Source organism: Osmerus eperlanus, chromosome 1 (assembly GCF_963692335.1).
Source record: "Osmerus eperlanus chromosome 1, fOsmEpe2.1, whole genome shotgun sequence".
Classification (NCBI taxonomy): domain Eukaryota; kingdom Metazoa; phylum Chordata; class Actinopteri; order Osmeriformes; family Osmeridae; genus Osmerus; species Osmerus eperlanus.
Genome location: NC_085018.1, coordinates 2,120,845 through 2,142,271, shown reverse-complemented (window position 1 = coordinate 2,142,271; position 21,427 = coordinate 2,120,845). Strand labels below are relative to the sequence as shown.

The following is a 21,427-nucleotide window of genomic DNA, read 5'->3' as shown; positions in this document are numbered from 1 at the left end:
TGAAATGTGGAGTTAGACCGAAGAACAGTTTCTCTTCCGTTTTCAGACCAAGTTTTAATGGGTGGAGCCAAAAAACTACCTATCTACGTCATTTCGACCTATCTACGTCAGATCACTGAATGGCTCCTCCTGCTGTACTGTTATTGTAGCCTACATCAGCTAGCTAGCTAGCTAGCTTCAGGATGTCTTCCACCACCCGCAACTGCATCTTCCCTGGATGCAAGAACTCCAGCTGCGCTGCAACGCCATTTAAGTTCCCTAATGGTAATGAAAGGACAAATACAGTTAGGTCCATAAATATTTGGACATTGACACAATTTTCATCATTTTAGCTCTGTATACCACCACAATGGATTTGAAATGAAACAATCAAGATGTGCTTTAACCCTCGTGCTGCCTTCGGGTCACATGACCCAAAGGTTCATAACGAACCATCGTTGTGTTTACCCAATTTTACCCAATACAAAAACAAATTAAAATAATTTTCTTTTAACCTTCGCAATGTGGGGGGTCTGAGACAGCCCAACGGTTAAAAGAAAAGGCTTCACTTTGTCTTTGTATGCGGTAAATCTGTCGCAATACGACGGTGGGTCACAATGACTGATGGGTCAGAATGACCCGAAGATAACACAAGGGTTAAGTGCAGACTTTCAGCTTTAATTTCAGGGTATTTACCCCTTCAGCTCCTTCAGGCGACACGCCCCCCCCCCCCCCTGACCTATTGACATCCGGTTAGAGAGAACGCACATGAAGAAGGAGGAAAAAAAACTAAATCGAACTACGGTTTTGTAAACTACTACGATTTTCACCATCAACATGTCTCAACTAAATGTGTTCAGGGATTTTCTCAATGACCGATTAACTACAGCAGCTTTGGAGATATTCGCGGCCGCTGAGAAATCGTTTGCCGTGTTCGAAGAGGAGATTTCTCGTTCAGAGGAGGAGAGCACGCGACTGCAACGCTTGTTGGACATTGTTACTCAACCTGAGATCAAGCTTCACCGAACAGGTTCGATTAATAACTACAGTTGATTATAATCTGCTGTATCTATATTAATTGTATCTTTAATTACATATTTTGGTCTAACACGGGGAACCCAGGTATTTAACACGGGGAACCCAGGTATTTAAGATAAAAGCTGAATTTTGTGAGAACCGATTGCGATTGAGTGGTTACTAGAGCAGTAGGGTGATTTCAGGTAATGTGGGACACTTGGTAGAGGCTCCAGTAGACTTACAAAAAACTTAACTCACCCCAGTGGTGTTTCTGTAAATGGTTTTAGGTCTTAGGAACATGTTCATGTTGGAATGAAATGGGAATACACAGTATTTTAGGAGCTACACACTTTCAAACATAATGACCCCCTCTTTCACTCAGGCAGCATTTTCAGGTAATGTGGGACAGCTTGTGTGTTAAAGTGGGACAGTCATCGTCTGTCAGCCTATGCTAATATTATTAATAATTAGTTTATATACAACAATGCAACAGTGCAAGGGTGTGGCAAGATTCAATTAGTTGTGGGGTTTGACTCATACAATAGGCATAAAGTGTAACTGATGTAAACCTTAGTGATCTGCAGTCTATGTGCTACTACCTAGCTAATCACGATGCGTTAGGATTCTGTTGGACTAGCGTTAGTGGTCACGCATACAAGTCTGAAAGCGCTGGTTCGATGACAGTGAAATTTGTTATTTAGTTGGGAACTTAAGTGCAGTGTGATGCATTTGTGACGGTGGTCAAACAGGGGACTGACGAACACTGCGATTGCTTGGTTCTTTAATTCCTGTTCATGCACAAACAGTTGGCATACGCAGCATCGTTGACAGGCAAATTTATTCTGTCTCATTTCATACAACACATTAATCACATACAAATAAAACAGTGCACGAACAATTTAAACAACAATGCACATATTTCACACATATAACGTTAACACACTATTGGAGCAACGTACCTATTCATGCACAAACAAACAGTTGGCATACGCAGCATCTGCACAAGTAAAGTAAAATGACAAAATACATCAGGTTCAGTATGGCAGCACGGTTAGCTAGCTAACGGAACGTGAGGAATGGAAATTCCCAGTTAACTAGCTAGCTAATCAGAGTGTATAATGATGAACCTCGTGGTATACAACACGATTAAACTTTCTGCACATTGACAAAACTGCTTTACAAACAACACAATCATACTAATCATATAAAATACATGTAATATGTCGAAGTTGTCAACATTCATTGCATTTATCAATCTGGAAGTTTATAAAGTATGAGGGTGATTTTGCACAGTGGACCTACCGTTGACAGGCAAACGTCTTCAGTACACACATATAAGCTGCAGACCTGCAGTACACCACAGATCACGCATACTCAGATTGTCAGACAAATAAAAACCACTGCATAGTGACTAGAAGTGTTGTATTTACGAGTCAAGATCAACTCTGGTGATTGGATGTCGGTTTTGCACATATTAAATCATCAAAATGCATAACTGTCCCCAGGGGCGGAGCTAGACTCTCAGTACAGTGGGGGCGGAGCTTCATCATGGGGCCCTCTGCTACCAAGTCATTTTAAAATTAAAACCGTAAAAAAACGATAAAATATCTGATGAATGCATATGTTATAATGTGTCACTATAATGTGTTCAGCCAAGTAAGCCTATATGTCAAATAAGACACAAAGAAAAGCCACATTTGTTGACAAGTTTGTATTGACGAACAAAGAAAACAGTTTGCCAGTCAAATAAAATATTTTCAACACCATGGACAGCAACAGCTGATTGACAGCGATGGTGCTGAACAGGCCAAGTGCGCTCAATCAGTGCCACAGTATTTCTTACAATTTTGTTGTCTGCTTAACGATCCTCCAGAACAAATGAATCTAACAAAACTATACAAATATCCCTTATTAAATCTTCATCCTCCTCCTTCATGGTGGAAAATTTGCCAACCACTTTGTCCTTGTCAATATGTATGTCCCGCTCCACACACAGAAAGGTGAGATTTGACAGTCTGGCCTCATCCATGCACGAACGCAAGTAGGCTATGTCTTAATGAGACGTAGACTGCTGAAACTTCGTTCGGCACTGAATGTAGCGTTTTGTTGCCTGGCAATTGTTATTGTTGTGCTGGTTTACCATGGCCATGAGTTAAGTGACTGTTACTTACGTAACTTACGTTTGATAAAAAGAGCTGGATTAACGGAATGTGGTAGCGCGAGATCAGAAGCCGTAGTTAGCTTCTTTCAGCTAATTATCTGCATTGTGTCACAAAGCGAGGGCCCCTTTCTCGTAACGTGACGCAAGATCGGCGGCGTTTGGGGGCCCCCTGACTGGCACTGGGCCCTGGGGCGGCCGCACCCATGCACCCACGCTATCTCCGCTACTGACTGTCCCACTTTACCTGATGTCCCACATTACCTGAACTCACCCTAGCTGTTTCAGATGTCCCAACCTGCAGAGACTCATTTCCGGGAGGTAGTGGTGTGTTTTTTGTGAGGACGGACTAGGTACTAGGGTTACAGCCTGTGAATTCCAATAGTGGATTTAAAAACACCCCCCCCCCCCCCCACTAGTGTTATCATGTTGACTGTGAAATGTCTTCAATAACTCCAGTCACCATATCTAAAACTATCTCCCCCAATATTTTTTGTTTGATTCTTGAACCTGGCTCATACTACTAGCTTTTTAATAGAAACATTTTTCCTGATTTTTGCTAAGTTCAAAACCAATCCGAAATGGTTAAACTAGCACCCCATTTATTTGCTTACGTCAAGAAAAGTTTCCTGTAAACGTGCTCGCGGATACGAACAGGGGACGAGCAAAAAAGGGAACATCAGCAAATCGCTGATTTACCTGAGCTGAATGAGAACAAGGAGAAATGGCTTGATAATCTACAGTTGCCTGCCTTTATAGCAGGGCTCCAGACTAACTTTCTTTACTAGGAGCACAGTAGCCCCTGACTGAAATTTTAAGAGCGCAAGCAGAACATTTAGGGGCACACCTTATATTAACCTGCAATGCAATTATTAATGTAACTAGAGAGGGTACAATTCAGTGGCGATTTTAGACCCTTTTTATGGGTGCTCAAGCACCCCTAAATTTCATCTCAGCACCCCTAAAAATAATTATTAAATAATAAAAAATACATTGTTTATCCTGTCTGATAATCACAATATTGTTATGGTCGTTATAGTCTTAGAACTTTGTCACACCACCACAACGATGGCATTAACAATAAGCTAGTAATAGTAAGCAACACTCATCATCATTATAATAGTAATGCTTAATTTAGCTTGCTTTGCCGAGCTAGAACAACAACGGAGCCAGATATTCAAGTTCACAGTTTCTTTAATCCGACACAATACTTAAGCAGTCAAACTAAAAACACGAAGTAAAAAGAACAACGTATAGGCCCTGCACGTATAATACTACAGTACTAATAGTATTGATTTTCGTAAAGTTCACATGTATCTGGTTCTTGATCGGACTTGTACCACATTCTGACAGTTTTCTGCAATGCCTTAGCTCCAGCTCACAAGCTCGCGACTGGCTTCTGCGCACGACCGGACGAGTCAGTCTGGAAAGATGACAACCAATTATAGATGGTCAAACGTCTTACCCTGCGTGTCCACTACAGCGGAGTGGGCGTCGGCTTCCAATTCATTTTCAACGAAACAGGGCGTTGACACTCGCGTAGGGCATTGTGGAAAGGCGAGCGGAGCGTTGCGAGTTGAAATTTCTCAACTTTATGAGTGTTAAACGCTAGCATTGGCCAATCGGATTGGTTTCTTGTTTCTTGTAACGTAGCTACCGTTGGTCATGGTAAACATTTCTAAATTTCACAGATTCAAGATGAAGGAGAAACTTGTGTCTGCACACCCAGTCCTGTTCAGAACAAAGTTGCGTAATGTGACAAGCCTGAATTTAAAGATTACATTAAAATAATAATCTATGGTGCAGGGTTGCCGATGTTGCCAGTGTCCCTGGTGTGTTTAGTATACTTTTAAATTCAGTCGAGTCACATTACGTGACTGTTCTGTGCCACTGCTAGCTTGCTAGCCCAGCCGATAAATGACTGGTTGAGTGACCGGTGACGTAACATGTACTGTAATCTTGCACTTGTAAAATATTGTGTATTTTGACACCAATATTGTGTAAAAGTGGTATTTTGATCGATATTGTGAGTACATGAACCCAAGTCTTTACGCTTGGCCATGACTATAACAGTGACCTTAGAGAACTACAACTCTGTATTAACTTGTCTAACACGCCCCCGAGCGTGGTGTACTGTGGGAAGGCCAGTGATGCAGAGCGTACGCCTGGGACACACTGGCTGCGAAGCGCTGCGATTAGCTTCAAAGCGCCTTTTTTCTTTCGGCGCCCATGTTATCAAATTGGACCGGCCACACAGGCTGCGACTGGCTCGCGCTCTGCAGCTATCGTTTCGGCAGCTGGTCGAATTTTTCCGCGAGACGCTTGCGAAATTGGCTGCAGGATGATAAAATACACCATATTATTTGATATATTTAAAGAAAAAAACATGTTAAGATTTTACTCCATTAATTGTAGACTACGGTGAACATTTCTAAAGTTGTAAACTTTATAATTATTTATTAAATATTACTGTGTAGGCCTACATAGTTTACCAATATTCAACCTATATAATTTAAGCTCCCTAACTACACAATGTTGGTAACGAACATCCGTTACCAACATCTGCTGGGTAAAAAGTAACGTTGGGACAGTTAAACTAGCAACTCACTGGCCCGATCGGGCCACTGCAAATTATTGATTGAAAAAAAAAATTGCATTGTAAAAGTTAACATCCTTCACATGTTTTGCTATCTGCTAAATGCATAAATAACTTTGCAGCTCGTGGGGCGCACAGTTGGCAAATCAAGAGTTGAGTAGTGAGTGACGAGTGGTTGTCAAATTGTAATTCTCTAATCTTTATATATTTTTTTTTAACAACTGGCGCGAGACTGGCGCATGACAATAGGTGCGTTCGACATGGACTGCGGCTGCATGAAACGACCGGCGAGAGTAGCCTCTTGCAGTCGGGGAGGGGTTAAAAACGCCTCCTTAAAGTCGGACATTCCTGCTTCTCGTGGTTTGCTGCGTTGACGTCAGTCATGGCCGATCAAGCGCTGTTTGCTTACTTTACTTTATTTATAATTAAACGTAGTCTTTCCGTTAGTGAAGAGGCGGACTAAAACCCTTTCTTCATCAATTTTTAATTCAATTAAACTGTTTGGTCCAGATTTGAGCATTGGCAAAACTGAAGGTGTCAGAATAATTACAAAACACGCGTCAAAGTTGTCGTGTGTGAGTCTGGCCAATCATGAAATAGCTGTGTTGTCATTAGAACCCGTGCAGTTGCTCTTGAGAAAATGTGCTCGGCTACACAGCCGGCAGTTCTCGAATCGATCTCACGGTACTTTGATGGCTACGTCACAGTGACCTAGCCTCGGCGCCGCCTCAAGTCGGACAAAAAGTCTAACCAGAATTCATTGTTTCAAGTCAGCCGCCTGCAGCCGGCTGCAGCGCTGCATGAAGTCAGTCCATGTCGAACGCACCTAATAAAGTGAAGATGGCAGCAAAGTAGAGCTACGCACTCAAACGGAAGCAACTTTTTTTATGGAACGAAGATGCACTGTGTCGTCTGTCGTATGTTCCCGTCTAAAGCAGACAAAAGTGGCAGGGCTCCAGACTGCGACCAAATGGTCGCATTTTGCGATCAGTTTTTGAGACAGTGCGAGCATTTTTTACAAGTACTCAAAGTGCACTAGATTGATGCGTTTAACTTTTAAATTGAATTTAAATTTACGTTTAAATTTAAGACATTTTCTTCTGGGAGAGCATGCCCGGATTCGCCGTATTGTTCTCACATTTTTTACTCCTGACCTGTTTGCATGGCTGTTGATGTCTCTAAATGTGCTGAAAACTCTCAGCTGGAATAAGATCAAGACGCCCATGCTACAAAGCTTGGCCAAGCCAGTCAGTTTGAAACAATGTTACAATTAATACAGAAAAGTAATAAAAGTAACCAATCCTGTTTCCGGTCAATTGTGTGTAATTTATTCAACAGTCTAATAATGATGCAATGTTAAAAAAAACTGACTTTTCCCCTAAATTGTGTCTGTGCCCCGAAAGTTTTTCACTTGGGGGCACGTGCTCCTGCAAAAAAAAGTTGCCGTAGAGCCCTGGGTAGGTGTTTTCGCTATCTAGCTGTTCTTGCATTCCTTGCAAATCAGCGTTAATAAAAAGCAAACATATGCTCCTTAATCGGTGATTTAGAAGACCGTATTGTTCAAACTAGCTAAGAATATTTAATGTACCGATCTAGCAAGCTTGTCTAAAGACACGTCAGCATGCTAGAGCAGCTAGACTAAAATACCGGTATTTGTTTGTCTATGGCCAAACTGCAGCTACAATTCACTAAATCTCTCTTACTAATTAAACGCCACCCTCGAATAAACACCGCCCTTGAATAAACGCAGCATCAAAAATGAAATATCGTTGGTGATTGGACCGCGAAGATATTAAGCCAGGAACCATGGGAATTTAGATTCTCATATTTCAATGGTCCGGCTGGATAAAAAGTGTTAATCTATAAGTCAGTTAAGGTTATAACTAAACTTCAAATGCATAGCCTTCCTATGCATATGCTACTGCCAATGTTCTATGAAATAAATGTTTAATAAACCGAACTACATTAATTTATTCAAAGCAACATGCAAAGTGTGCATACAGAAAGTAGGGATCAGAAGTAACAGTATTTCAGTCAAGGAATCGTTTTTATTTAGGTTACTAGTCAAATAATAGTTCAGATCAGCACATGATGCTTGTGCATTTCATGACAAAAGGTATTTTATCATAATCTTAATTAGGGCTGTTGCTATCGAATATTTTAGTAATCGAGTATTCTACCGAAAATTCCAGTTTTGCTTAATTAAAGACCAATGGTAAATATACCAAAGAAAAGACTGGTCTCTTAAAATGAACAACTTATAGGTTTCCTTTTATAGAAAAATTAAAAAATATATTTTTTAAAGGGGTGATTGAATGTTTTTTGGGGGTATTTCACACTGTTCCTTAAGGTCTCCGAATAGGGTATGTAACATTGGTTGGGTTGAAAATAGCCCGGGTGCTGTTCTATGCCCCCTGATAGATCCTCTGAAATTTTCCCGGGGAAAAAACACTAGCTTTTCTCCTTTTATGGTATGCTCATTAATATTTAGATGAGCTGCGTGCTGATTGGTTGGTTTTCAACAGTGAAGCTGGGGAGCAAAAACGCAACACGGCCAACAGCACTCACTGAAACACCGAAGTTGGAGACTTGAATAAAAAACACGCAAATAAATCTATTGTGTCTACACAACACTGTTTTCAACAGATTGACTAGATACCATTTGAAATGATAACGTTAGTTGTTTCCACTTTTGTTGTCGAAGCAAACTGGATTGGCTTAGGTGGGTAGAACGTTACAGCTTAGCAACCAAACTATATCGTGATTCAACTCAGCTTCAGTTAGCTAACTCTAGACATCTTGCTGAAAAATAACCTGACAAAGATCTGGACAAACATGCATTGTGAATTGTAGATTTACATAACAACACAGGTTATTTATTTGAATGAAACAGTCAGGAACATGAAACAACGTTAGCCCCATTGCCAATAAACTAGGCTAAATCATCACACATTCTACCTATGCTCTTGCGTTAGCAAGCTAAACTAGTTTACATGCCTACAGTCTAGGTGTATTCGCTATCTAGCTGTTCTTGCATTCCTTGCAAATCAGCGTTAATAAAAAGCAGATGAGCTAGAGTCTAGCTAACATTGACTAGACGGGCATGGCTGATTGTCTATACCGTAGCGTAGAAGATCCCTGTGCAGTTCGACCCTCGACACATTTGCGTGAACCATTTCACCAAGGACGGTTTTGAAAACCTGGGACAATGTAGCTAAAGCAGGATTTGCTATGAAGCTGTTGCTGAAAAGAGGTGCGTTCCGACCTTACGTTCATCACAACCGCAATCTGTAGTATGATTTTGTCGGTAAGTTATTAGCAATGCTAACGTATCCTGTATCTAGCACCTGCCTTTCTCCAGTTCTTTCAAATAGATAATCTAGACAGGCGTTAGCAATAGGCCAGACTGCTATTTGTTTTCTGGCTATTTTTTCGGAAGCTTCCCTTCTAATGCCGACAGCTAGTCTAGCTAGAGTCATTTGCTAAGTAAAGTATGTTGATGTGTTTAGAAACGTATTTAGCATTCTACCTATGCTAGATACAGGAGACGTTAGCATTGCTAATAACTGTTAGCAACAAAATCATACTGTAGCCTACTTACAGCTTGCGGTTGCGATGAGCGTACGGTCGGAACAGCACATCTTTTCAGGTTCAGCTTCTTAGCAAATCCTGCTTGAAATTGTCCAAGGTTGTCAAAACTGTCTTGGGTGAAATGTTCAGAGCAAATGAATAATTGAGTGTCGAACTTCGCCGGGATCTTCTCATAGACAAACAGCAGCCATGCCTGTCGAATGTTTGGCTCCTTGGGAAGACTATGAGTGTTAGCCTTCCCTGTACAGCCTGGAACACAGCATTTACGACCGTGGTCCATTTTCAATATCCTTGTTATACTTCAAAACGTTATTCTTTGTAATTGCTTAGAAGTAGCCTACACAGAGCAGCGCGCAGCTAAACTAGCATCGGAGATCTACGCTACCTCGGACTGGGCAAGAACACCAGTGAGTGGAGTGGTCTGGATGTAAATATTGGGGCGTGACAAAGATACAGATCAGAGCCAAAAAAGGCGGTCCCCGGACTGACGTCAGTCCGGTGGCTTTGTTGAAAAGCTAGCGTTTTCCAAATTTTTCATTTTGAGATTTGCATAGGAAAGAGGTACGTGTCAATGGACTTTGAGGTTCACTGTATGTTCATTTTACCCACCGAACTGTCGTTATTCAACTATGACAAAGTCGTTTTTGCAATCAATCACCCCTTTAAAATATATGTCTCGGGTGAGGTCCTCCGGTCTCTGAATAGGGTGGATGTTTTCTGTTAAGATGCTGCAGCATGGACCACGTGCTGTTGTGGTATGCTAGCTCGATCTTGCAATGAACACACACCACGGCGTTCTCTTTAGTTTTCTCTTGTTTGTTTCTTCTCTTTGGTCATTGTTATCGCTCTCTTCCATTTTACAGCTCGCACACACCGGCACCCTCAAATCCAAAACACTTTTTGGGTGACGTAAGCGTGTTACACTAAAAATTATAATTGCTAAAGAACGTGATGTGAGCTTCAGAATTAATTGAAAGAGGCTTCGAGGCAGAGGAATTTGCAATCAAGTTACTCAAGGAATCGTTTCACCCCTAATCTTAATCATCATACATTTTATCTGTCTTAAATTTAAAAGGGTTCAAATTAGCAAATATAAGCGTTAAAATTAGCAAATATACGAACAAATTACAGTTCTTTTTTTAAATATATTTTCAGGGAATATTTGGAGGATGATTGTAAAAATGTAAATGTGGTGTAACACTTTAAACTTGGTTCCAAATTATTAAACTTGCTTAAAAAAGCTTACATTCTCAATAAAACACCCTCAGTGTTTCCTCTATGTTGATTTGTCCGTGGCGGCCCGCTACAGCACAATTTCTGTCTCCACGGTATCAGAAATAGGGCTGTACAAAAGGCCGTCTATCAGCAGTGATTGAGTGCATGTCGGAGAATAGCATGGAGACGCGCTTCACACTGCGAGCGGGGAGACTGCTGCTGTCCGGATGATAAATAGCCAGTTGAGATCGCATGTGTGCGTCCTTGAGAACTGTAAATCTTATAACTTATGTTGTCAGTTCATTTAAGCCTGTTATTGTATTAATTAACATTTGCAAGAACTATAGACAAAGTAAAAATATTTTAGAACTTGACCACACCCAAAATGTTTAGGGTGTGGTCAGGTATCTTTGTAAGTATGTCAAACGGTGTAACCCTAGTAAAACATTGATAATTCATAATCCTTAAAATTGTATTTACTTTAAATTTACTTTAGTTTTAAATATTCACACCAAGGCCATGTGCTTACATAGGGGACCATGATAATGCCTGTCAACATGTTTGAGCCAAGAAAAACTCTGATTAAGCGTTAAACAATAGCGTTAACTACTTCCACTCAGGGCTCGAAATTGGCACCCGCCAAGCACCAATGGCGTGTAGATTTTTGGGCTGGCGACTAAATTGTGTCCGATGCTCCGCCATTTGGTGAGTGAAATTGCGGAGTACAGCTCCCGACTTCCGCGCCCGTCATGGTAAAAAAAAAAAATTGCAATGCCAACACGAACAGTTGTGCGTGCAATGCATCTAGGTGGCAGAAAACCGGGAAGATAGCCTTTATAACAGCATGAGAATGACACGGATAATACAAATAGTTCGATTTAAAAAGACAAAAAAGGTCGAGGATGACAACATTTAAGAGAGAAAGAATTCCCCATTGATCTGTCACATCAGAATTTTGATTTGGGTCACGAAAGTCTTGAAATTTGAGTAAGAATGTCGCCCGGTAGACCGCCTTGTCTTAGGCGGCAGCCATGTCTTCACGTCATGTCACAAGGTTATATATATATATATAATTTTACAGTTAATTCTACACCTAAAAACTAGTGCAGGGCAGCTTTCAAGAGATATGGGAATTCAGCTTTTAGCGAGTTGGTCTGATTATTTTTGTGATTTGTGTAAAACTGAAAATCTGAGTTTTTATGTCGTTGGCCTCAGTCAGACTCGGGTCGCTCACTGGCAGTGTGCACAATGTTGTATTTCACTCCAATCTACACTATAAACATCAGGGAGGCTGCCTTTTGTAGATACAAGCCTGCTAAAGATAGCCAGCATCTCGGATTTCTTTAACCGAGCCTGTTTCATTCATCATTTGCCTGAGAAAGCGACCTCCGTTAGCCAGGCTAGTTTTGCCCGATCACTTGGTCAGGCTATTTAAAGGTATCGGGGTCAAGTGACTTTTGTGCATGGACAAATGAAACGTAAATGTACGTGTTCAAAAAGTTAATGTCAAGCCCTGAAATCCAGTGGCCAGAGATATATGATGACCTGATCCTGGAACCCCCTGAATTGATAAATTATTTCAAAAAGTAAAATTGTTTCATTTTGTTTAATCCATTCTGATAGTGATTTACAATTATATTAAAATAATAGGTAAAGGTTATTTATGTCAAACAATTTCAGAGTACGTCTGAAATGCCAGGTTTAATTTTGGCCGGTAAAAAATATTATTGGCTGGTAACTTTTTTTCATCTACCAGCCATTTTGGCTGGTAAGCCAAAAAGTTAATTTCAAGCCCTGCTTCCACTTCATTTAGAGCCTATGGTCACATGATGAACCAACTTGCTCCTCAAATGCTGAAAATAATTATGTTGTCAGAGACTCTTGTAATTATGACGTTAACATTCATATGTAGCTAACGTCAGCTCTCTAGATGTAAGCGAGGCGACTGACTTCGAGCGAGAAGACTGGACTAACGTAGTTGGCAGTCATACGAAATGTCCACGAAATGACTTGTTGTTTTGGAAGCAGATAGTCAGGAATATTCCAGTGCACGCATGTGTAAGTGACTGAAAGTGAATAAGTGTACTGATATTTTCAGTTAATTTAGAAACTTTATGAAATGATAGAAGGACAATTTAGACTAATGGCGGGCCGCCACAGTCTTGCCAATGAATGGGAAAACGGATATTTATACTGTGTGTGTGCGTGCACCAAGGGACACATCTTAGGCCGTAAGGTGAACCCTGTTATCATTTCAACCCACTCCACAGTCTGGCATCTACACAATCTTTAGCTCATAAAAAAGAACGAGTCCTGCTAAGCTACCAAAAAAAAGTTTGTAGCTGAAATTCCAGTCGATTGTCGATGCGTCTATGTTTTATGCAGAACTAGTTTCTTCAGAGCGTAATAGGATTTTGGTGGCACGGTTCGACACGTGATCCTTCTACACCAATAAGGTAGCTGCTTTTTGTCAACATGGATGGATATGGTTGTCAAATAGAGGATGGGACCTTGCACGTTAGTGTTTCCTATGTTTATTTTGCCGTGGCGACCTGCCATGGCAAAATACCATGGTACCATGGCGGTACCAGAAATAGGGCTGTACAAAATTTTAGGATGTCTGTGATTGTTAGAGTGCATGTCGGAGAATAGCATGGATACGCGCTTCACGCCGCAGTTGAGATTGTGCGTCTTTGAGAAGTCGTATAGCTAACTTGTCAGTTAATTTAGGCCTGTTATTGTATTAGTCTATATTCTTGCTAATTTAAATTAAGTTAACTGGTGATCTGTATTATTCCCCTGCTAGCTAAATTGCACGTCTGTTGATTCGATAGCGATTGCTGCCTTTGCTTACGTTTGTATTTTCGGTGCATTACTATGCAGAAGTAGTTTTAATTAATAAATAGTGGGTTTATTGTTATTATTTGCTACAGAATGCTTAGCCTATCAAGCTCAAATGAAGCAGACAGTGTACATGCTTTCGAGTACCTTAATCGATAGGCTACTGACCAACGTCAATTATTGATACGTCAATTAATAATTGGCAGCATTTATGCCATTTAGAACATACTTTGAGTGGAAGGTCTCTAAGTAGCCTAACCTTATTGCTTTAGGGGACAGTACGAAAATGTGCAATATTACATTAGTTATTAAACTAGGCTATTACATTAACCTGGGGGGGGGGGGGGGGGAGAGACAGACTTATGTCGTTGTTGTAACATTCATTCATTCATTCTTCCACAAATGAAAACACTGATCAACCATAAAAACAATCGTAATGAAAAATATGAAATATGATATATAAAACTGTACAAAACAGAATAAGGAATAACAGATTAAGGACACTCAGTCCTCACTGTCAGTGTCAGGACAGTTATCTCCCAGTTCCTCAGTTTCTTTTGTGTTGGCACAATTACAACAACGACATAAGTCTGTGCAACACTGTCCTACAGAAAAACATGAACATCTGCCTGTCTCACACGCACTTTTGCAGCCGCAGTGTATCACATGCAAAACACTGTCAGGGGCCGAATTTATGTTACGTGCAAGGTCCCATCCACTATTTGCCAAACATATCCTTCCATGTTGACAAAAAGCAGCTACCTTATTGGTGTAGAAGGATCACGTGTCGAACCGTGCCACCAAAATCCTATTACGCTCTGAAGAAACTAGTTCTGCATAAAACATAGATGCAACGATAATCGACTGGAATTTCAGCGACAAACTTTTTTTTGGTAGCTTAGCACGAATCGTTCTTTTTTATGAGCTAAAGATTGTGTAGATGCCAGACTGTGGAGCGGGAATCATTTTCTAAAAGACTTTTTGTGGTTCACCTTGCAGCCTATCTGTGAATATGGAAAGCCATATGTGCCAAAACCTGTAATTTAGCGTTCACATTAATTTTGCGTTAACGTAACCTCCCCTTTTTGAAGATGGGACCAACATACCCACCCCCATTTTGATCATGTTTCTTACATGCACATGTGATTTAGTATTTGGGACAGTCCATTTGTGTTGGGGAGATCAACTTGTCCAGATTAATCCATTACAATTTAAATTTGTAATCTTTATTTGTAATATGATATCGGATTGTATGCTTGATTTAATTTTTCAATAACTAACCAGTAGCTTACAAAATAAAGTTGTCAATAATGTCACTGCCAATTCATATTATTTCCAAACCTTAATTAAAACAAATTATAGGTTGAGTGGGGAATCGTTTTGTCTCTTGCAATTATTGTTACCTGGTTTCCCCTCAGAAATGAATGAAGTTGTAGCACCCAATTTTAAACATCTGAACAGGTTAGAAACGGCCATGTTTAAACTGCAATTTCTGTCATCTTAAGACCGCCATGTGTCATCTTAACGCGAAATCACAGGTTTTGGCACATATGGCTTTCCATAGTGGAACAGCACATAATCTTCCACCAAAAAGGCCCTGTATAGTACTGCTAGAGCCAACCTGAAGAGAGGCATCAAAGATGCCAAGAAGGCTTACAAGGAAAAAATCGAAGACCATCTCACTAATAATAATCCAAGGAGAGTGTGGCAGGGAATCCAAAACATTACCAACTACAAGAACAGCTACTCCAGCACTGTCCACACTGATGCCTCACTAGCAGAGGAACTTAATCACTTCTTTGCCCGTTTCGAGGTCAACAGGCCCACCACAATTGCACTGACTCCACCAACCCCCAGCAGCCACTCGCTCACCCTACAAGAACACAAGGTGAGATGTGTGCTCAAATCAGTGAGCACAAGGAAAGCCGCTGGCCCTGACAGAGTATATGGAAAGGTACTTAATTAATTCTTGACTACAGAAGGCAAAGTGCAGATCCGGCCCCACTCTACATCAACAGGGACTGTGTGGATTGCACTGCAGCAGACAAGAGAGCCCTCCAAAGGGTCATCAACACAGCCCAAAAAATCACTGGCTGCTCACTGCCCTCCCTGGAATCCATTGCCCACTCCCGCTACCTTATCAGGGCCAATAACATCTTGAAAGACTCCTCTCACCCAGGCCACCACCTGTTTACTCTCCTGCCCTCAGGCAGACGGTACAGATTCTTTAGAGCAAGGACCACACGTCTTAAGAACTGTTTTTTCCCGACGACCATCAGAACACTAAATATAGACATGCTCTAAACACAAATCCTCCAAGTAATCTGCGAACGCAAGCTGTCATGAATATTTTTTTCAGCTTGTTCGTTTGGCCAACCAATGTCATCATGACACGCACGCTTTTTATTTCGGGTCTTTGGGTCTGTAATATACGGAGCCACCAGACATGACTTCCAAAGAACAAAAAAAAGAAATTGTGCCCACGAAATGCTCATTCGTGCCCACGAAATGCTCATTCGTGGTATTTTGGGGATAACAACGTAGTTTAACTATATTGCGGGCAGTTCTGCTATACGTGTGTGGGGCACATACCCAGAGCAAGCTAAAGGTGCAGTCATGGACAGAGATGATTTGATTGTATTGTATTTTAGGCTGGTGAATGACGGTGGTAAAGTTGGTTTGAATTTGGATATTCAACAGATATTCGGACACCCAGTATTGTGTTATTTTAACCGGTGTTAGCACCGCTACGACCGGCCGCTTAGCCAATGCTTTTGGCTGCCTAAACAAAGTGTATGTTTAGGGACCATCAACAAATTACACGCTTCAAAAGTCAATAGCTTCTCAACAACATGAACTAGGAGCGTCAAAATAATGTTAAACTGTTGAAGATGTATGCATTAATGTAGGGCTGCAACTAACGATTATTTTAATAATCGATTAATCTGTCGATTCTTTTTTCGATTAATCGATGAATCTGATCAAAAAACAAAAACAAGCATTAATTTCCAACCCTTTATTCAAAAACAGAACTGACAGTGCAAATTCACAGTGCAAAAAGTCTTCAGAATGTGCACAAACAGGCACACAATTTTGAAAAAGTTATTAATATTAGCGTGGATTTAATGCTATTTTCCAAGATGAGCAATTTATTTGAGTTTTGTTTAACCTTTTCATGTTCCTGTTAAATTTGCCTGAAAACGCCTAAACAGCATACCCAAAGTAAATTGGAAGCTGTTCTTGAACCATTTGGAGTACATGCATGTAAATGATCTCTTTTGAAAGCTGACACTGCAGTTATGTCCCCTGTTGTCAGGACCCCTGTCAGTCCTTCTAGTGTTGAGTAATAGAAGCTTGAACACAAGGAAAGTGAAAATTTCTATTTCCGCCTAGATTTTGTTTTGAAAACAGAGGCCTGAAGAGGCCTAGAGGTGGTAGGTATTATCTGGAAGACTAAATTGGACCACAGGTTGAAGCCTTACCCAATTCAAATCAAAAGTCAAACATAATACCACAATATATTCATATTTGACACATGTTTTTATAAGAGTACATCCAGGAATTTTCTAAAAGGGTCTTTTGGAGACTCCAAAATGACCCTTTGTAACCAAGGTCAAGATCAAATAAAAAGGTATTATTTTTCATAATTGTTATCTCTAATGAAAGGTGGTACTTAGAACTATCATATATAATAGCTAAATCCCTAATTAGTAATACTGAAACACAAAAACTGAAGCATGAACACATTGGAGTGCTTTATCTGATTCCAAGGATTGGTGCACAAAGAACACTGATTCTGTCAACCATATTGGGCAATCGACTGTTATTTTGAAGGCTCCACAGACGCATACAAATGAGGTATTGGCATTTTCAGCTAGCTGTCAGCTACAAGGCTAACGAGCTAATTTCAGAGCCAGTCGAAGCCAGTTCGAGAAATTTGTTTAGAACGAGTGTGGGGGGGGGGGGAGGGCGGGGGGGGGGGGCAGGACGCACAGACCTAGTTGGCTTTAGAGGGCTGTCAACGGGGCATGGAAGCTCCTATTGGGTCGAACAAGGTGTCAATCAAAAGGGGAGGGTTCAACGGACATTTTGATACCTTCATTTTGTAAATACTCCGTTGCTAACCGGAGAAAATAACACTTTTATGTGAACAAGTTGTTTCTTCCGTCGGCTAACTTGCATAATGAAACAAAGGATAATGGCTATTCATGAACGTAAAACATTGTATTTGGACGAATTACTTCGTCTCCAATCTAAATCAAACATTGACCCATGCCTAGTCTTGATTTTTTGGGGCATTAGCCTAATCCTGTTAATACAAAATAATGTTTTGGGAGCTTTATGTAACATAAAGACTAGTACATTGGACTCATATTGTTATTCAGTGCAGTCAGACATTAATTTGTAAGTTTGTAACATGTATAATATCAACAGATAGCTCACGCTGTTTCATGAATTGTGAATTATATATTAATTATTATATAACAAAAATATTTTGAGGTCACATAGATACAATTTTGGGAGCATATGCAACCAAAATGGTCGCAATTTCAAGCCTTGGATGTGTAGCATATTATACTAAGATCACCACTACAATTGGTCTGGTTTTAGCTCTCAGGCATGTTGGGTTGCATAATGACTACATTGATCACAAACCTACTCTTCTTTCCTCCAGATGTGCAGCAGCTCTCTCTCCCGGAACCCCAACAGATTAAGGGGGAACAGGAGCTGTGGACCAGTCAGGAGGAAGAGCAGCTCCAAGGACTGCAGTCTGAAACTACACACTCCATGTTCACTTCTCCCAGTGTCAAACATGACTGGGATCAGGAAGGTTTTTCTGAATGTTCACATCTTGACCAAACTGTTAAAGTGGAGAACAGAGAAGGAGACTCTCTACCCAGCAACACAACTGAGGAGCAAATCAAAGCAGAGCCTGATGGACAAGACTATGCAGCACCAGAACCAGGCAGTGACTCTCAGCCCCTCTCTGTTGTAGCTCCAGACTGTCCTACAGCTCAGAGTTTGGAGGAGGAAGAACATGGAGTGCTGCTTCTTCTGAACAGGACACAAGACAATGAGGCTCTGCCAAGGGAAAATATGCTAAAGAGACGTCACACAGGAAAAACAAAACATCAGTGTCAAGAATGTAACAAAATCTTTAGTGGAAAACGTGCTTTGGTTTTTCATATGAGGACACACACAGGAGAGAAACCTTATCAGTGTCAACAATGTAAGAAACGGTTTGCTCAGAAGAATCATCTGGTTGTACACATGAGGACACACACAGGAGAGAAGCCTTATCAATGTCAGGAATGTAACAAACTATTTGCTCGAAGTGATACTCTAGGTGAACACATGAGGAGACACTCAGGAGAGAAATCATATCAATGTCAACAATGTAACAAAGTATTTGCTTTGAAGGGTACGTTTGTTGCGCACATGAGGAAACACACAGGAGAGAAACGTTATCAATGTCAGGAATGTAGCAACCTGTTTACTCAACATAGTAGTCTGGCTGCACATATGAGGAGACACACAGGAGAGAAACCATTTCAGTGTCAACAATGTAACAAACAATTTGCTGTGAAGTCTATTCTTGTTGAGCACACAAGGACACACACTGGAGAGAAACCTTATCAATGTCAGGAATGTAGCAAACTGTTTACTCAACGTAGTAGTCTAGTTGCACACATGAGGACACACACAGGAGAGAAACCATTTCAGTGTCAACAATGTAACAAACAATTTGCTGTTAAGTCTATTCTTGTTCGGCACACAAGGACACACACTGGAGAGAAACCTTATCAATGTCAGGAATGTAGCAAACTGTTTACTCAACGTAGTACTCTAGCTTCACACGTGAGGAGACACTCAGGAGAGAAACCATTTCAGTGTCAACAATGTAACAAACAATTTGCTATGAAGGGTAATTTTGTTGCGCACATGAGGAAACACACAGGAGAGAAACCATTTCAGTGTCAACAATGTAACAAACAATTTGCTATGAAGGGTAATTTTGTTGCGCACATGAGGAAACACACAGGAGAGAAACCATATCAGTGTCAACAATGTAACAAACAATTTGCTGTGAAGTCTCTGCTTGTTCGGCACACAAGGACACACACTGGAGAGAAACCTTATCAATGTCAGGAGTGTAGCAAACTGTTTGCTCAACGTAGTAGTCTAGTTGCACACATGAGGAGACACACAGGAGAGAAACCATATCAGTGTCAACAATGTAACAAACAATTTGCTGTGAAGTCTATTCTTGTTCAGCACACAAGGATACACACTGGAGAGAAACCTTATCAATGTCAGGAATGTAGCAAACTATTTACTCAACGTAGTACTCTAGCTTCACACATGAGGAGACACACAGGAGGGAAACCATAAGTGTCAACAATGTAACAAACAGTTTGCAGTGAAGGGTAATTTTGTTGCGCACATGAGGAAACACACAGGAGAGAAACCATTTCAGTGTCAACAATGTAACAAACAATTTGCTATGAAGGGTAATTTTGTTGCGCACATGAGGAAACACACAGGAGAGAAACGTTATCAATGTCAGGAATGTAGCAAACTATTTACTCAACGTAGTACTCTAGCTTCACACATGAGGAGACACACAGGAGGGAAACCATAAGTGTCAACAATGTAACAAACATTTTGCAGTGAAGGGTAACCTGGTTGAACACATGAGGACACACACAGGAGAAAAACAGTAGCAATGTCAGGAATGTAGCAAACCCTTTTCTAAAAGTAGTTCACTGCATTTACACAGGAGGACACAGGAGAGAAACTGTATCAGTATCAACAATGTAACAGACCGTATTTCCAAAACATTTTATCTTACAACTAAGAATTCTCTTAACCCTTGTGTTATCTTCGGGTCATTCTGACCCATCAGTCATTGTGACCCACCGTCGTATTGCGACAACTTTACCGCATACAAAAACAAAGTGAAGCATTTTCTTTTAACCGTTGGGCTGTCTCAGACCCCCCACATTGCGAAGGTTAAAAGAAAATGATATTTATTGTTTTTTGTATTGGGTAAAATTGGGTAAACACAACGATGGTTCGTTGTGAACCTTTGGGTCATGTGACCCGAAGGCAGCACAAGGGTTAAATAGCAGTAAAAACTCATTGGTAAGAGTTTCCTCCTAAAACATATTCACAAAGCAGTTGAGACCAACTTTAATTGGCAATAAGGAGCCATCTTGAGTGAAAACAAAAGGTGAGGTTAACCTTGTTGCTATGGATAAAGTCAACAAGCTTACTAACAGTGATTGGCTAATAGGTGGATAGATCTGTCATTTATTTCATCATAGAAATATTGTATAACGAGGTATTATTTTGTGTAAAGTTTTTGAAAAATAAAAGTTTCCATAACCAAACAAAGATGTCCAGATGTAGGTTGTCACTTATTAAATAAGTATATTGTTTAGCTAAATGTCAGTCTCTTACACATGGATCTTTAGTTAGCTGGATTTAATTATTGACAATTTGTCATGATCTTGGATTGTTATGTTCTTCGACGCTCATCCTGGACTGTCACAGCAACAGGTCCGTTAACTTAATGTAAACAAGATTTGATTGTGGCTTTATAAGCAGAGGTACAGGAAGTCTGTCACAGCCATGTGTTGTCTACTATTGATACATACCCCCTTTTAAGCCAACGCATGAACGCGCAAGCATGCCAGACAACTCAATCCAGCTATACTAATCCTAAACAACAGAGGTGAAGCCTAATTAGCCAGATCATGGTTAGCAAGATATCTTGGATGTGTCATTTGATATAATAAGCAACGTACGAAGAACGTCGCTTATTAACCCCTGAACTCTACTACAATCATAATACCCGACTTCGACTCTTCTGGTTGCCGTGCTAGCCGACAGCGGCACTTGCTTCAACAGCTCAACAACCTTTTTTTTATTTATTTTTATTTTGGTTTAAAACTTAGGCAGCCATGTCGATGGCACATTCTTTAATTAATTCGGAATCGGCGAATGGCTTCTTAGCTCTTGCAAGC

General features: G+C 40.6%; 1 pseudogene; it reads left to right on the top strand.

The window, feature by feature from the left end:
- Window positions 1-741: 741 nt before the first annotated feature.
- On the top strand, window positions 742-19,769 carry LOC134039363 (gastrula zinc finger protein XlCGF57.1-like; annotated as a pseudogene).
- The last annotated feature ends 1,658 nt before the right edge of the window (window positions 19,770-21,427 follow it).